Source organism: Monodelphis domestica, chromosome 7 (assembly GCF_027887165.1).
Source record: "Monodelphis domestica isolate mMonDom1 chromosome 7, mMonDom1.pri, whole genome shotgun sequence".
NCBI classification, from domain to species: domain Eukaryota; kingdom Metazoa; phylum Chordata; class Mammalia; order Didelphimorphia; family Didelphidae; genus Monodelphis; species Monodelphis domestica.
Window position 1 is genome coordinate 8022213 of NC_077233.1, and position 14958 is coordinate 8037170.

At 42.0% G+C, this 14958-nt stretch overlaps 1 non-coding gene across 1 annotated transcript; it reads right to left on the bottom strand.

Annotated features, from left to right (window-relative positions):
* Positions 1–7293: 7293 nt before the first annotated feature.
* On the bottom strand, positions 7294–7367 carry TRNAN-GUU (transfer RNA asparagine (anticodon GUU)). The gene has a single exon. It is a non-coding gene; the product is annotated as a tRNA-Asn (tRNA).
* Between the last annotated feature and the right edge of the window lie 7591 nt (positions 7368–14958).

Consider the following 14958-nt stretch of genomic DNA (forward strand, 5'->3'; position numbering starts at 1 on the left):
GGTAAGGCATTTAAAAAAAAAAGCTAAATACTTTTGAAAATGACTAGAATGAAAGGAAAGAGAAAAGGATAGAAGACATTTAATAAATGCTTATTGACTGAGTGACTAACAGAATTATCCAAAGATGCACTGGGCTGCCACAGGAGGCGGTGGGTTCCCTCACACTAGATATCTCCAGGCTAAAACCACCAGATGATCACTTGTCAGATATGTTGCAGAGAGTATTTTTGTATAGGTTCTGATAGGACTAGGTGGATACTGAGATTCCTTCTCTGAGTGATCTTGGGCAAGTAACTCAATATCCCTGCTCCTTGGTTTTCTCTGTCTTAAAATAAAGAGGGAGATTATTGTGGGGGAGAAGGAGCAAATGACCAGATCATCTCTAAGTTCCCTGCCAGCTCTAAATCTTTGATCCCATGATTTGGCCTTTTTTAAGCTAAACTCAAAAGGACCATCAAAATAGAAGTTTCCACTTTCTCTCCCCTTGCTCTTAATCCCTTACAATTTTGACCTGAAAATTCCACTGCAGCTCTTCTTTCCCAAGTTACCAGTGATTTCTTAGTTGCCAAATCCAATAGCCTTTGCTCAATCCTCATTCTCCTTGTCTTCTCTGCAGCTTTTGACCTTGTTCATCACTCCTTGACGTTCTCCTCTCTTTGGATTTTCAGGATACTCTTGTCTCTTTCTCCTGGTTTTCCTCCCATCTCTCTGATCACTCCTCTCCTTCTCTATCTCTTTTGCCGGATCCTCTTGTAGATTACATCCTCTAAACAATGGGTTTCTTCAGGGTTCTGCCCTGAAATCCCTTCTCTTCTTCTATTCTACTTGATTTGATGATCTCATGAGCTCTTATAGATTTAATTACCATCTCTGTGCTGACTGTTCTCATATCTATCTATCCTTCCCCAAACTCTCCGCTGATGTCCAATCTCACATCTCCAGTTGCCTTTCAGGCATTTCAAACTAGATGTCCACTAGACATCTTAAACTCAATATGCCCCCAAATTATCTTTGCTCCCAAATCCTCCTCCCTCCTATCTTCTTTATTAATTAATTAATGTAGACAACAACAATTAATATAGACTTTCAGGTTCACAATCTAACAACCATCCTGGACTCTTCACTGTCTCTCATCCACCATACCCAAGCTAGTGCCAAGACCTGTTGATTTCACTTCTGCAACATCTCTCAAATATGCCCCTTATCGCTGCCTCCACCCTGGTTCACTCATCACCTCACACTTGGACTAATGCAGTAGATGCTGGTGGTCAGCTTGCCTTGAGTATTTTCTCACTCCAGTGCATGTTCAATCATGTCACCTTCCCACTCAATGAACTATAGTGGTTCCCTCTTGTCTCCTGGAGCACATGAAATTATCTGTCATTTAAAGCTCTGAATAACCTAATCCCCTCTTACCTTTCCAATCTTCTCACACCTCATTCCCTGCTATGCACTCTTCAGTGTTTGACACTGGCCTCCTGGCTGCTCCACAAACAAGACACTCCATCTCTCAGGTCCAGGAGTTCTCTCTGGCTGTCCCCATGCCTGGAATGCTCTCCTTCCTTTATTCTTGACTACTGACCTTACTTTTCATCTTAGAATCACTTCTAAGTATTGGTTCCAAGATAGAAGAATGATTCGGGCTAGGCAATTGGGTTTAAGTGACTTGCCCAGGGTCACACAGCTAAGAAATATTTGAGGTCAGATTTGAACTCCGGCTCTATCCCCTGAGCCACCTAACTACACCCCCTACCCTGACTTCCTTTAAGTACCAATCAGAATTCCATATTTTACTGGAAGCCTTCCCTAACCTCTCTTAATTCTAGTGCCTTCCTTCTTTCCTATAGCTTATTTTACATAAATTTTTTTGGTGTGTTGTTTCCCCCATTAGATTGTAAGCTCTTGAGAGCAGGACTTGTCTCTTTTTATATTCCCAGCACTTAGAACAGTTCCTGGCATGTAGTAGGTGCTTAATACATTTTTGTTGATTATCAATTTGTTGTGCAAAATTTGCAATGGTTTTTGCAAGAATTCTTAAGAAGAATAAGCCTGAAACTAGATAGCCTGGACCTAAGAGAGCATTCCCATTTTCTAGGCTTCTGTGATTTAAAGGAAACATTTCTGCCTTCACTACTCTCAGCCACAGCCACATAAATTAGTAGAATAATTCACTCCTCTATTCTGGACACTAAAAAAAATTAAATGTGCAAATCCCCACCTTCCCTCAGTAGGTTGCTGCCTAGGATATCTCCATGGCAACACTGTTCTTTCTTCCCAGAACCAGCTACCTTTACTACTGGCTGAATTTATAGAATCATCAGACCGTAGATTTAGAGTTATAAGAGACTCCAAAAGAAACTAACCCAACTTTTCCACTTTAAATAAACTGAGGCACAGAGCAGTTAAGGGATACATTCAGGTGACCCAGCTAGGAATTTCTTAAAAGGAATTCCAGTATTGCCTCAATAGTTTCCCATGTAAACCCTCATTTTATCCTTATTTCCTTTCCATTGGAAAATTCTTTAATGTGGAAGTATCAAGGCTTAACTGAGTCAATGGCATTTGAATGTTTGTCACGATGGCCCATTTCAGGCAAATGCTATTAAAATTAGGGGATTCACTGTCCACCCATGGACAATGGCGCTTTCCTGGAGGCTGCTCCCCATCTCCAAGCCATGCCTTCAGTGTATATGTGCGCCAAGTTTCAGCCTGTTGTGAATTAAAACAGCAAAACATTAAACCCTAGTCTTCAAGGGTTTATGTGTCGGAAACCCTAACCAGAGTAGTGCTGCCAGGCACCGCGGTAATCTTATATTCCTGAAATGTAAAATAAAAACTATTATAAAGCCATATTTCCTTCTGATGGCCTTGGTTTTTCGAGATGAACCAAACAGGCAGAAAGGAGCTGGCCGATCGGAGATGGTTTATGACTGATGAGTTGTACCCAATGATGAGAGGATGTTGGTAGGAAATTACTTTTTCCCTGGGGAAGGGGACAAAAGAAAGGCCTTTGCATGAGCCTGTTCAGAAAACACTCTTCATGTCCCCAGATACAGACCAGTCCTCACCCCCTTCTCTGCTTCCCTTTTTGATGACTTCGGAGCCCACAGCTAGATCACCATCCAAGACACACAGCTGCCCCATCGTAAGTGCATTTGCTCCCTGTCAGGGGCTCGCTCCTTGACACCAAGGGGCTTGTGAGTGTTTGAAGAGAATTCCAGGAAGAAAACCAACCTTCTTGAGGTGGGATTTCTGGGAAATATGACACAGCATCCGGCTGTCCAGGGGGATGGGAGATGTGTGGGTACTGCAGCTGGAGCTTGGTGACAGTGGCAACTGGCCAGGGCTGTCATCTGGGTCTTGCCTAGGTCTTGCATAACTGGGGGGGGATCTTTTTGTGGACTCTATGCTGCCTGAACGAGCTGGCCTCTGAAATTCCCAGGACAGGAGGCCTGATGAACCCCAGAAATAAACCACGAACCTTTTGTCCACCCGTCTCTAGGTAGATAATCCTCACAGCAGTCTGGAAGATGAGGCAGCACAACCATTCAGTGCAATCCATTCCAACAAACACTGGTCCAATCATCAAGTCTCTGCTGTGTATCAAGTATTGGTGTAGACCCTAGCAATGCAAATTCAAAAGTAGAATAGTCCTTGTCCTCAAGGAGCTCACATTCTAGCAGGGAGGAAATACGAATACACATACATGCACATATAAACATATATGAGATCATTCCATGCCCATATGGGATAAAATACGAGATAATAGACCATTCTGCTAGTACACATAAAGGGAAGGCATTAGCAAAGGCAAGAGCCATTCAGAACATCACCTACTCTTTTGAAGTCACCAATCTCATTGACCTCTCTAGGAAAGAGTGTGGGAACCAGTTCTGGGCCAAGCCTCCCTGCAAACTGGACCACCCAAATGGGAACACACTCCTGGGGTGGGTGACCTGACCATTTGGCCTGGAGTGGGTCATGGATGCAATGACTAAACCCAGGCAATCTTTGGAAAGCATGTTCATGTACAGTGGAGTAGAAGACCAAATATATCCAAGAAGAACTGGCTGGTTGTTTGCTTTTTAACTTTGTTGCAAAGATTCTTTTCCTTCTCTTTCCTCCTCATACCACAGCTAGAACCCACTTAATCGGTCAGAGGCGCTCCCTGAATAAGAAGGATGGTGGGCTATGTAATGCCTGATGAAGTCTGAGGAGAGCCTCCATGGTCATGGTCACACATCACTCTATCTGAAGCAGAACAACAAATCACACTTCCTGAACTTCACTTCCTTTTTCCCACGAAGGAAGTGGCAGGAGAACATTTTTGTCTTTGCATGCCCAGTGGCTAGCCCTGTGCGTGCCATATTGTAGAAACTTAGCAAATGTTTGTGATTGATGGATGCCTCCCTCATTTGAGAATGTAACCTCTGAAGGCAACATCTTTTGTGACTTCTTTTTATCCCCAAATGCCTAACACAGTGCTTGGCACAGAGTAGGCATTTGGCTTACTAAACTGAGCAGAATAATCATTCTGTGCTACCTCTCTGCAAGTAGAGGAGATAAGTTTCTAATGGTTGCCAAAAGGCTGAGGACTAATGTCCCGTCTTCACTTGTCTTACAAATCAAAAGCACTTCAGAAATCTCTGTTGAGTTCCCTTGAATTGAACTGTTGATTGGGCCTTCCCTTTAGCATTCTTCTAATTGGCAGGCAGTAATTATCTAGATTCCAGAGAGAATTTTGATAATGTCTTGATAAAGTCTACACACTCCTCCCCTCCAAAACACTTTATGGATCAGCCACGCCAGCCCCCTTAGCCTTCTTCTTCCCATCTCTGTGCCCCTCATTCCCATGCCTGATGTTCTAGATGGTCAGGTTCCCAGAACATGGATGTCTCTGTCTCCTCGAGGACCATGGGATACCCCAAAGTGATTAGGGGAAATTCTTCATTAATGCTATTAGCTCCATCTCCCATTCTACAGTGTTCTCTCTAAGGCCACGTGCCCCAGGATTACTTAGCTAATTAACCCATTCGATTTCACAAAAGGATATTTACTGAGAAGACTGAACTGAAGGAGAATGACATACTTTTCTTCCCAACCCCTGTGAGGATTCCCACACTTTCCCCACTTTGGTCCCTGGCTATGCGATCCCAAAGTTAAAGTAGTTTGGGGGAAGTATTTGCCTTGCCTATTACATTTACTTCTGAATATAGCATAATTGATAAAGATTTCTTTAGAACCTGCCATCTTGGTTGTGGGTCCCAGGACCTCCTTGGAGTTATTCTGGTGGTCCAAAATCCCAGGCTCTCAGATTTCTGGTGACTTGTTCTTCTGGCTTTTTGAAACTCAAAGGGTCACAGCATAATATTACCAAGACCTCCTCCTCCCCCAAATAGCAGGAAAAAAGAAACACAATGGAAAATAAAATAACAGAAGAACTAGGAACTCATGGGCCTCATGGCAGTGGCTCAGGTGGGAGCCTCCAGCCTGAGACGTTTCTCACCACCCAAAGTGTTCCATCAGTCCTTGACTCCTCATTCACACAGAGCCAGACAAGAAAGAGAAAACGTGTCAGCCACACTGAGGAAATCACACGTCTAGAAAAATGTGGTCTTGTTAATGTTAGATTTTTCTAAGAGTGCCCAAAGGCAGCCTAAGGAAGACCTGGTTTAACAGAAATTCTAATAGAAAATACTCCAAGGCTTTAGTGGACTCCAGATTCCAAAGGAATCAGTCTAAGCTGACTGACAAAAAATACTTACCTGGTCTTTGGTTTTATTGATAGAAGCAGGGTGCCCAGAGTGAGGATGGCAGGAGAGGGCACCACCCCACTGATATACACATAACCTGAGGGCACCATTTTGTTCTGGAGACTATGTTTTTTTAAAAAACTGTATCCATCTTTTTTGATGTCACCAATATTTTCCAATTCATCCCTCTCCTCTCCTTCCCAGAAAAAAACATCTTTTACAACAAAGAATTTCAAGAGGAAAAACAAAGGCAAAGTGATAGGGGGCAGCTGGGTAGCTCAGTGGATTGAGAGCCAGGCCTAGAGATGGGAGGTCCTGGGTTCAAATCTGGCCTCAGACACTTCCCAGCTGTGTGACCCTGGGCAAGTCACTTAACCCCCATTGCCTCGCCCTTACCACTCTTCTGCCTTGAAACCAAATCACAGTATTGACTCCAAGATGGAAGGTAAGGGTTAAAGAAAAAAGGCATACTGATAAAGGAAGCTAGGAAGAAAGGAGTGACTGTGGGATAGGAATCAAAACCATCACAGGAAAAAAACAATCAAAGGAACTGAGGCTGTTTAGCTTGGAGATGTGTAAAAAATAAATGGAGAGAAATGAAAGCCCTTTAAATATTTGAAGGCAGCTATCATCTGGAAGATATTTGTAGATTATTCTATGTAGCCTCTGAGAGCAAATATAGGACCAGTAGCATAAGTCACTGGAAGGCATATTTCAGCTCAATATAAAGAAAGAAAAGGGCACTAATGGAATAATAAAGACCTGGATTTGGATTGAAACGAAATCAGTATATGTACAGATTTATGACTTCATACATAATATATATGTGACTTCAATGCAAAGCATGGAAGGAAAGCAGGAAGGCAGGAGGGCAGGAGGGCAGGGAGGGATGAAGGCAGGGAGGGATGAAGGCAGGGAGGGAGGAAGGCAGGGAGGGAGGAAGAAAGGGAGGGATGGAGGGACACTCATCTACATCACAGATGAAAATGCACAAAGACAATCGTCATCCTCGGTTACCGAGAGACTACTACTACTACTACTACTACTACTACTACTACTACTACTACTACTACTACTACTACTACTACTACTATCAAACATTGTTTTATTGAGGAGTTTCATTGTTTGTTACGTCCGGAGACTTCCTCAGCTGCATTGGATGGCCATGTTGTCCTTTGTGCTCCAACACGCCCTAAGCACTCCACAGTGCTTTGCTGCGTCGCCCTCTCAGCCGTTGAACCTTCTTATTGGTTTCTTCCGTCTGTTCCGCCAAAGAAGTCTTCACATGCTGGGTGAGCAAAGCCCTGGTTCACCAGGGGTCGACGACCCGATGGCTACCCTCACAAGGTTTAGCTGGCCTGTCGAAGTCATTGCCCAAGGTGTGGCCGCTGCCGCATGCTAGCAGCTACTGGGAGCCACACGTGAGAGCTGGGGGTCAGGTGGGGGCCAGAGGCTGGAGAGCTGCCCTAGAAGGGCATGACAAGCCCTCCATGCCAGAGATACTACCCCTCCCTGAGCACCCCATACACCCCAAACATCTCGTCCCTGGGTGGGCTCGAACCACCAATCTTTCGGTTAACAGCCAAACGCACTAACCGATTGCGCCACAAAGGCGACTTCCAACTCCTAGAGAGTGGGACTGTCTCTGTGCACTGACTTTTCCACTTAAATCTCTTTCACGCACAAGTGTCTTTGTGCACACTCATCTATCCTAACCCCGTCCACCCTCTTCAAGACCTGTGGCGATGGGGGAGTGACGACGCAACAGGTGGAGGTGACCACTGGCAGTTGTAGTCACGATCCTGCACGTAGGCGGCCCACGGACCAGTGGTCGCTCGGTCCTGTGGGCAGCAGGGACTTTCGGCAGCATCCTGGGTGACTGAGCAGCCCTCTCTAGGACAGCACGGATCACCCTAATCAAGGGAGGGGACTAGAAAAGGTGTCCCAAACATTGCCTGCCCTACAAACAGCCGGTCAGCACACCGTGGCTGGCGGGTCCTCCCTTTAAGCGGTCGAAATCAAAGAAAAAATACAAAGAAACTCCTACTAGGAGCATGGAACATTGGGACATTACTTGTCAGAGAGAACACCCCAAGACCTGAGAGAAGAACAGCTCTAATTGGTAAAGAACTGGCACGATATAACATCGACATGGCAGCCTTAAGTGAAACATGCTTACCAGAAGAGGGATCACTCGGCGAACCCACCACTGGATACACCTTCTTCTGGAAAGGTAGAGCCTCAAATGAAGACAGAATCCACGGTGTTGGCCTGGCTATCAAGACCAGTTTGCTCAAACAGCTGCCAGACTTACCTGTGGGCATCAGCGAGAGGCTCATGAAGATCCGTTTGCCTCTCAGCAAAGAACCATGCCACCGCCACCTTTGAAGATGAGCGACGTCGACGTCTTGCTGCAGCACGTGAACACCGACACCAGGCCACAACTGCACCTCCCGTAACAACTGGTGTCCCAAGCCCCGTGTGCCACAAACTGTGCGCCTCAGCCTTTGGACTCCAAAGCCACATGAGGGTACATCAATAGATGATAATGCACAAAGACAATCGTCATTCTCGGTCACCGAGAGACTACCACTATTGTTTCTGATTCTCCCTTGTCTATTCTGTTCCATTCATCTATCTCTTTATTTTTTAACCCGTACCAGATAGTTTTGATGCCTACCACTTTTTTAAAAATTTAAATTAATTTATTTAGTCAATTTATAACATTATTTCTTGGTTACAAGAATCATATTTTTTCCTTCCTTCCCTTACCCCCATCCTTCCCATAGCTGACAAGCAAATTCACTGAGTATTACATGTGTCCTTGATCAAAACCTATCTCCATGTTGTTGATGTTTGCCCTAGGATGTTCATTTAGAGTCTACCTCCCCAGCCATATCCCCTCGACCCATGTATTCAAGTAGTTGTTGGTCTTCTGTGTTTTGGCTCCCACAGTTCTTTCTCTGGATATGGATAGTGTTCTTTCTCATAGATACCTTCAAGTTGTTCAGGATCACTGCATTGCCACTAATGAAGACGTCCATTACATTCGATTGTATCTCAGTGTATCAGTCTCTGTGCACAATGTTCTCCTGGTTCTGCTCCTCTCGCTCTGCATCACTTCCTGGAGGTTGTTCCAGTCCCCATGGAATTCCTCCACTTTATTATTCCTTTGAGCACAATAGTATTCCATCACCAACATATACCACAATGTGTTCAGCCATTCCCCAATTGAAGGGCATCCCCTCATTTTCCAATTTTTTTGCCACCACAGAGAGCGCAGCTATGAATATTCTTGTGCAAGTCTTTTTCCTTATTATCTTTTTGGGGTACAGACCCAGCAGTGCTATGGCTGGATCAAAGGGCATACAGTCTTTTAGTGCCCTTTGGGCATAGTTCCAAATTGCCCTCCAAAATGGTTGGATCAATTCACAACTCCACCAGCAATGCATTGTCCCAACTTTGCCACATCCCCTACAACATTTATTACTTTCCATTGCTGTCATGTTAGCCAATATTCTAGGTGTGAGATAATACCTCAGAGTTGTTTTGATTTGCATCTCTCTGATTATAAGAGATTTTGAACACTTTTTCATGAGCTTATTAATAGTTTTGATTTCTTTAACTGAAAATTGCCTATTCATGTCCCTTTCCCACTTATCATTTGGAGAATGGCTTGATTTTTTGTACAATTGATTTAGCTCTTTGTAAATTTGAGTAATTACACCTTTGTCAGAGGTTTTTGTTATGAAGATTGTTTCCCAATTTGTTGCTTCCCTTCTAATTTTGGTTGCATTAGTTTTGTTTGTACAAAAACTTTTTTAATTTGATGTAATCAAAATTATTGATTTTGCATTTTGTTATTTTTTCTAGCTCTTGCTTGCTTTTAGAATATTTCCTTTCCCAAAGATCTGACAAGTATACTATTCTGTGTTCACCTAATTTACTTATAGTTTCCTTCTTTATATTCAAGTCATTCACCCATTCTGAGTTTATCTTGGTGTAGGGTGTGAGATATTGATCCAAACCTAATCTCTCCCATACTGTCTTTCAATTTTCCCAGCAGTTTTTATCAAATAGTGGATTTTGGTCCCCAAAGATGGGATCTTTGGGCTTATCATAGACTGTCTTGCTGAGGTTACTTACCTCAAGTCTATTCCACTGATCCTCCTTTCTGTCTCTTAGCCAGGACCAAATTGTTTTGATGACCACTGCTTTATATTATAGTTTGAGATCTGGGACTGCAAGGCCTCCTTCCTTCACATTTTTTTTTCATAATTTCCCTGGATATTCTTGATCTTTTGTTCTTCCAAATGAACTTTGCTATGGTTATTTCTAATTCAGTAAAAATGTTTTTTTTTTGGAAGTTCAATGGGTATGGCACTAAATAAGTAAATTAATTTGGGTTGACTACTACTTTATAATATAGTTTGAAATCTAGAAGTGCTATTCCTTCTGTCCCTATATCTTTTTATCATTTTCCTTGCTGTTCTGGATCTTTTGGGGGTTTTTCCAAGTTAATTTTATTATTATTTTTTATCAAGTTTTGTAAAGTATCCTCTTTGGTATTAAAAATGTAAATTAATTTTGATAGTACTGTCATTCTAATCACATTGGCATGACCCAGTCATGAGCATTGAACATTTTTGCAGCTATTTAAGGTGTCTTTTACTTCCTTAAGGAACACTATTTAATTGAAGCTCTACAAGTCTTTTCTGTACTTTGAGATGTTGATCCCCAGAATCTTTATACATTCAATAGTTATTCATAATGATATTTCCCTTTATATTATTGCTTCTTGTGTTTTGTTATTATTATAGAGAAATACTATTGATTTGTGAGCATTTATTTTGTAGCCTACAGCTCTAGTGAAACAAAGTGTTATTTTTATGGTATTCAGAGATTCCTCTATGCCTCTACTTGGTAGAGTTTTAGGATGAATGTATGTTGTGCTTTATCGAAGACTTTTTCTGCATCTATTGAGATGATTATGTGGTTTTAGACATTTTGATTTTTAATATGATAAATGTGTGTAGGAGATGAAGGGTTTATTGGATTTGGATTGTTTTCCTAACATTGAGTCATCCTTGTATCTCTCATATAAATGTCACTTAGTCATAATGAATGATATCTTGGAAAATTTTTTGTAATCTACTTGATAGAATTTTGTTTAAAAACAGTGAGTCAATATTCATTAATGAGATTAGCCCTTAGTTTTCCTCTTGCATTTTTATTTTTCCTTGGTTTAGGTATTAGGATTATATTTGTATCATGAAATATTTCTGGTAGGATACTTTTGTCCACTATTTTTGAGAATAAGTTGTGAAGTATGGATACTAGTTTTTCTTTAAAAGTTTGATAGAATCTTTCTATGAATCTATCAGGGATAGGAGTTTTTCCTTTGGTAGTTCCTTTACAATCAATTCTGTTTCATTTTCTGAGGGTGGGTTATTTGAGATCTCTATTTGGTTTTCTGATGGTTTAGGCATTTTATATTTTTGAACTTATGTCTCTATTCCTTTTGTGTTTTCACACAGTTTTGTTAACACACAACTGTGCATAATATATCCTGATTATTCTTTTTATTTTTATAGTATTTATTCTGTTCTCTTTATTTTGTCTTATTTCTTCACAATTTTATTATTTTAGTGAATAAATAAAACATTATTTAATGGATTTGATTTTTTGTTCTCTACTTTTTAATTAGATTAGCCAAAGGTTTATTGATTTTACTAATCTTTTCCTACCTTTACCTTGTCATAGAATTAGTATTAATTATTGATTCCAAGGTAGAAGAGCAATAAGGACTAGACAATGGGAGTTAAGTGACTTGCCCAGGATCACATTACTAGAAGTGTCTGAGACCACTTTTGACAGCAGGACTTGTCATCTCCAGGCCTGACTCTCTATCCACCGAGCAACCTATTAATCTTTTCAAAGTACCAGCTTTTAGTTTTATGTAGCATGTCTATGGTTTTGTTGTTTTAAATTTACCCATTTTTCCTTGAGTGAATTTGTACCCCTTTTTTCCCTTTGAAAACCCAGTTTGGTTGGTATCAACCCCGCCATTTGACTGGATGTGCATGCATACTATGAGAAGACACCAGAGAGCTCTTGGCTCCCTGGCATTCTGGAAGAGACTTACCTTTGGTCCCTGGTGACTCCTGGTGTCCATAAGACCGAGGCTGAATCTGTCCAACCAGAGAGACCCAGAAGGAGTGCCGTCACTGGGATTATAAGAGAAGAGCCTGAGGAGGTGAGAAGGACTTTTTGGTTTGTCAGCTTTTGGCTGGCTCTCTTGGGCTGAAGACTTTTCCTGGCATCACCACTTTTAGCTAAGAAACAGAGACAACTAAGGCAAACTCAGATTAGCTAGGCTCAGCCAGGTGATTATATGACTATCTCTCTTACTCCAACTTTTACTAACAAATAATTATTAATTCATATATAGTCTCTGGAGAATTGTAATGTCTACTCTTTCAGGTTTATATTAGGTTTCTTTCTTCATTGGTGAGTGTAAAAATGGAGATTTTGAACTCTAGTCTTCAATCCCCAGAAGTCCTTGGTATTTCCCAGAATTCCTTATAATCTCTCCTGAGTCTCCATGTTGGCGAGATCACAGTTGGTATTTAACTGGCAGTAACGCCTCCCACACTCTCTTCTTTTCCATTGCAATGATGTAGTAAGTTTAGTCTGCGTCTTTTAACCTCTATTCCTTAGATGCTCACCTTTGTAAAATCAGGGAGTTGGTCAAGATATCTTCTGAGGTCCTTTCTATCTTTAGATCTATGATCTCCTAGAATATAATCCTATTACTTATAAGAGAGCACAATAATGCCCAAAGGTCTATGAAACAATACATACCTCTTGGCCCTGCCATGCCTTTATTGGGTTCGTATCCCAAAGCGATAAAAAACAAGAAGAGGAAGGACTTATATGTACAAAAAAATGTAAAGCAGCCCGTCCTGTTCTCATTTGCCTTCCCTTACTTTCATTTTATTTTGAATATCTATTTAGAGATACTGATGCCAACTTTTAAAGCTTAAGGATGATTCCCACTTGTACCTTCCTTTTCTAGGAGTGCCTCTTCCCACAGTATATCTCCACAGACTTTGGGGGCCATAAATGGTGTGATACACTGATTTCTGGATCTATGGATATTCAATATGTTTCATGATGCATTTTTCTTCTGTGGTATGTATATCGGGGCTACGCTAATCTCCCGAGGGCCCTTTGGAGGGTTAATGTAGCTACAGAATAAAAGGAAAACATACTGTTAAAAAAAAAGAACTTCACAAATTGAAAAGCAAGGATGGGTAGAGATCTGCACCAATGGTAGGAATATACATGTGGAGTTCCCCCACTAGAATATGAACCCCTGGAGGGCAGAGCCTGGCCGTGGTACTTCTTAATGACAACCAGTTTATCCTCAAGGCTTAGCTTAGTGTCTGGAATCTAGAGAGTGCTTAAAAAGTGCTGACTAATAGATGCTATTATGGATGGAGCCATCAATGCTTGTGGGTAGCCCAGTGAAAGCACCTCCAAATGGGAAACACACACACTGGGCACAGAGGAGTTTCAGGGCAAAAGATTATTTCTTGGACATTCTGAGGCACGTGGCTTGCTTCACCAAGATGGGGACAGAGAAGCCAAGAGCCTGATTCTGCCTAGATAAAAAGCCTCCTATGAGTTCCTCAGTCCAAGGCCCAGGTGGGGACTTTTACACATTTCTCTAAATCAGGGCTTCGCTCCAATGAAACTAGGGTTTTTTGCATTTGGGGTTTGCGTCTGACATTTCCGTGTCCAGATGCCACTTAAAGGATGTGGTGGAAGGTCAGAGACAAAACAAGAGGCCCACAAGGGTTAACACCACCGGGTGCTGACACAGCTGGGGCTCATTAGCTATATTAAAGGTCAGCCAACATGAAAAGGTAACAGGAAGGAACAGATGAGCCCTCTGGTCAAGCCTTGAGGTCATCAGAATCAAGACATTGTGGTTTATTGGCTAGCAAGGAACTCGTCTTATTTCTGAACTTTGCTTCTGACCCCAGAGCAGGAGTTCCTTTGGTTTGGACTTTGTTCAAAACCAGGAGCAGAAAATTCCTTTTCCTCCTTTCCCTCACAGTCAATGGCTTTTAGCGCCTTCTATCCTCGTGTCTTACCTTATCAGAAGAGAAAACCCAGAAGAAGAAATATTCGTCGGCTGTCCTTGAAAATCTGGTGACTTGTCACTTCCTAACTGCAAGATCCAATCTAAGTGACAAGAAAGCATGCAAAGCTGAGACCGGAAGGGAAGAAAATAACCAAAATTTGGATGAACCCAAGAAATATTTGATGCTTGATTACTTCAACTAATGTATTTTTGAGTCTCACTCTCAAGGAACCAACTTTTGTGCACTGGTCCAATGGGATTCTGGTTGTTCAGAGAGGCGAGGTCAAGCCAAGGCCCTCCAAGGCTCCCATGCCATCTAGTCCAGGATTCCTTAACCTAGAGTCCTTGAACTTAAAAAATGACTGAGATTCATTAAAATGGGTTTCCTTTGTGATTTGGTTTTAGGCATTTGCAAGCATGATTTTCAGAAGGGTCCACAGACCTGGCTAGAGCGACAAAGGGGGCAATGAAACAAAAGAGGTTCAGAACCTCTCATCAAGTACCTGAAAAGGAGTCCCCACTATGAAGTCTTCCAGCCTCTGATGGGGGCCCCCTAATGAGGGAAAATCCACCACCCACAAAGTAGTCCTCTCCATCTGGGACTAGGTCAATCATTAGGGAAGCTCTCCATAAATCTAAATGGGTCTCTTGCATCATCTTAATGTTGTCTTTTATCCTTCATGTAAGGGAAAAGGGTTACCCTAGAGAGTGTGAACAGCAGATTGAAGTGTTGGAGTCAGGAAGATCTCAGTTCAAACCCATCCTCTAATACTTATTTACCTTGGTTAAGTCAGCTAACCTGGTATGGTTTCCATTTCCACCATTTCCACCAAGGGGATAATATTTAAATGACCCAAGTTATGGGATTCTCATGAGGATCAAATTGAAGTACAGGTATTTCTTCCCCATGGCGACTTTCCCTATGGCCACTTCAATAGGTCAAGGGTCAGTTTAAGAAATTAAATAGGAATTTGGAGGGAGTTTTGCCCCAGATGACACATGACACAAGGCCAGCACATGACACAAAAAAAGTTTAGAAACTCAGAAATGCAT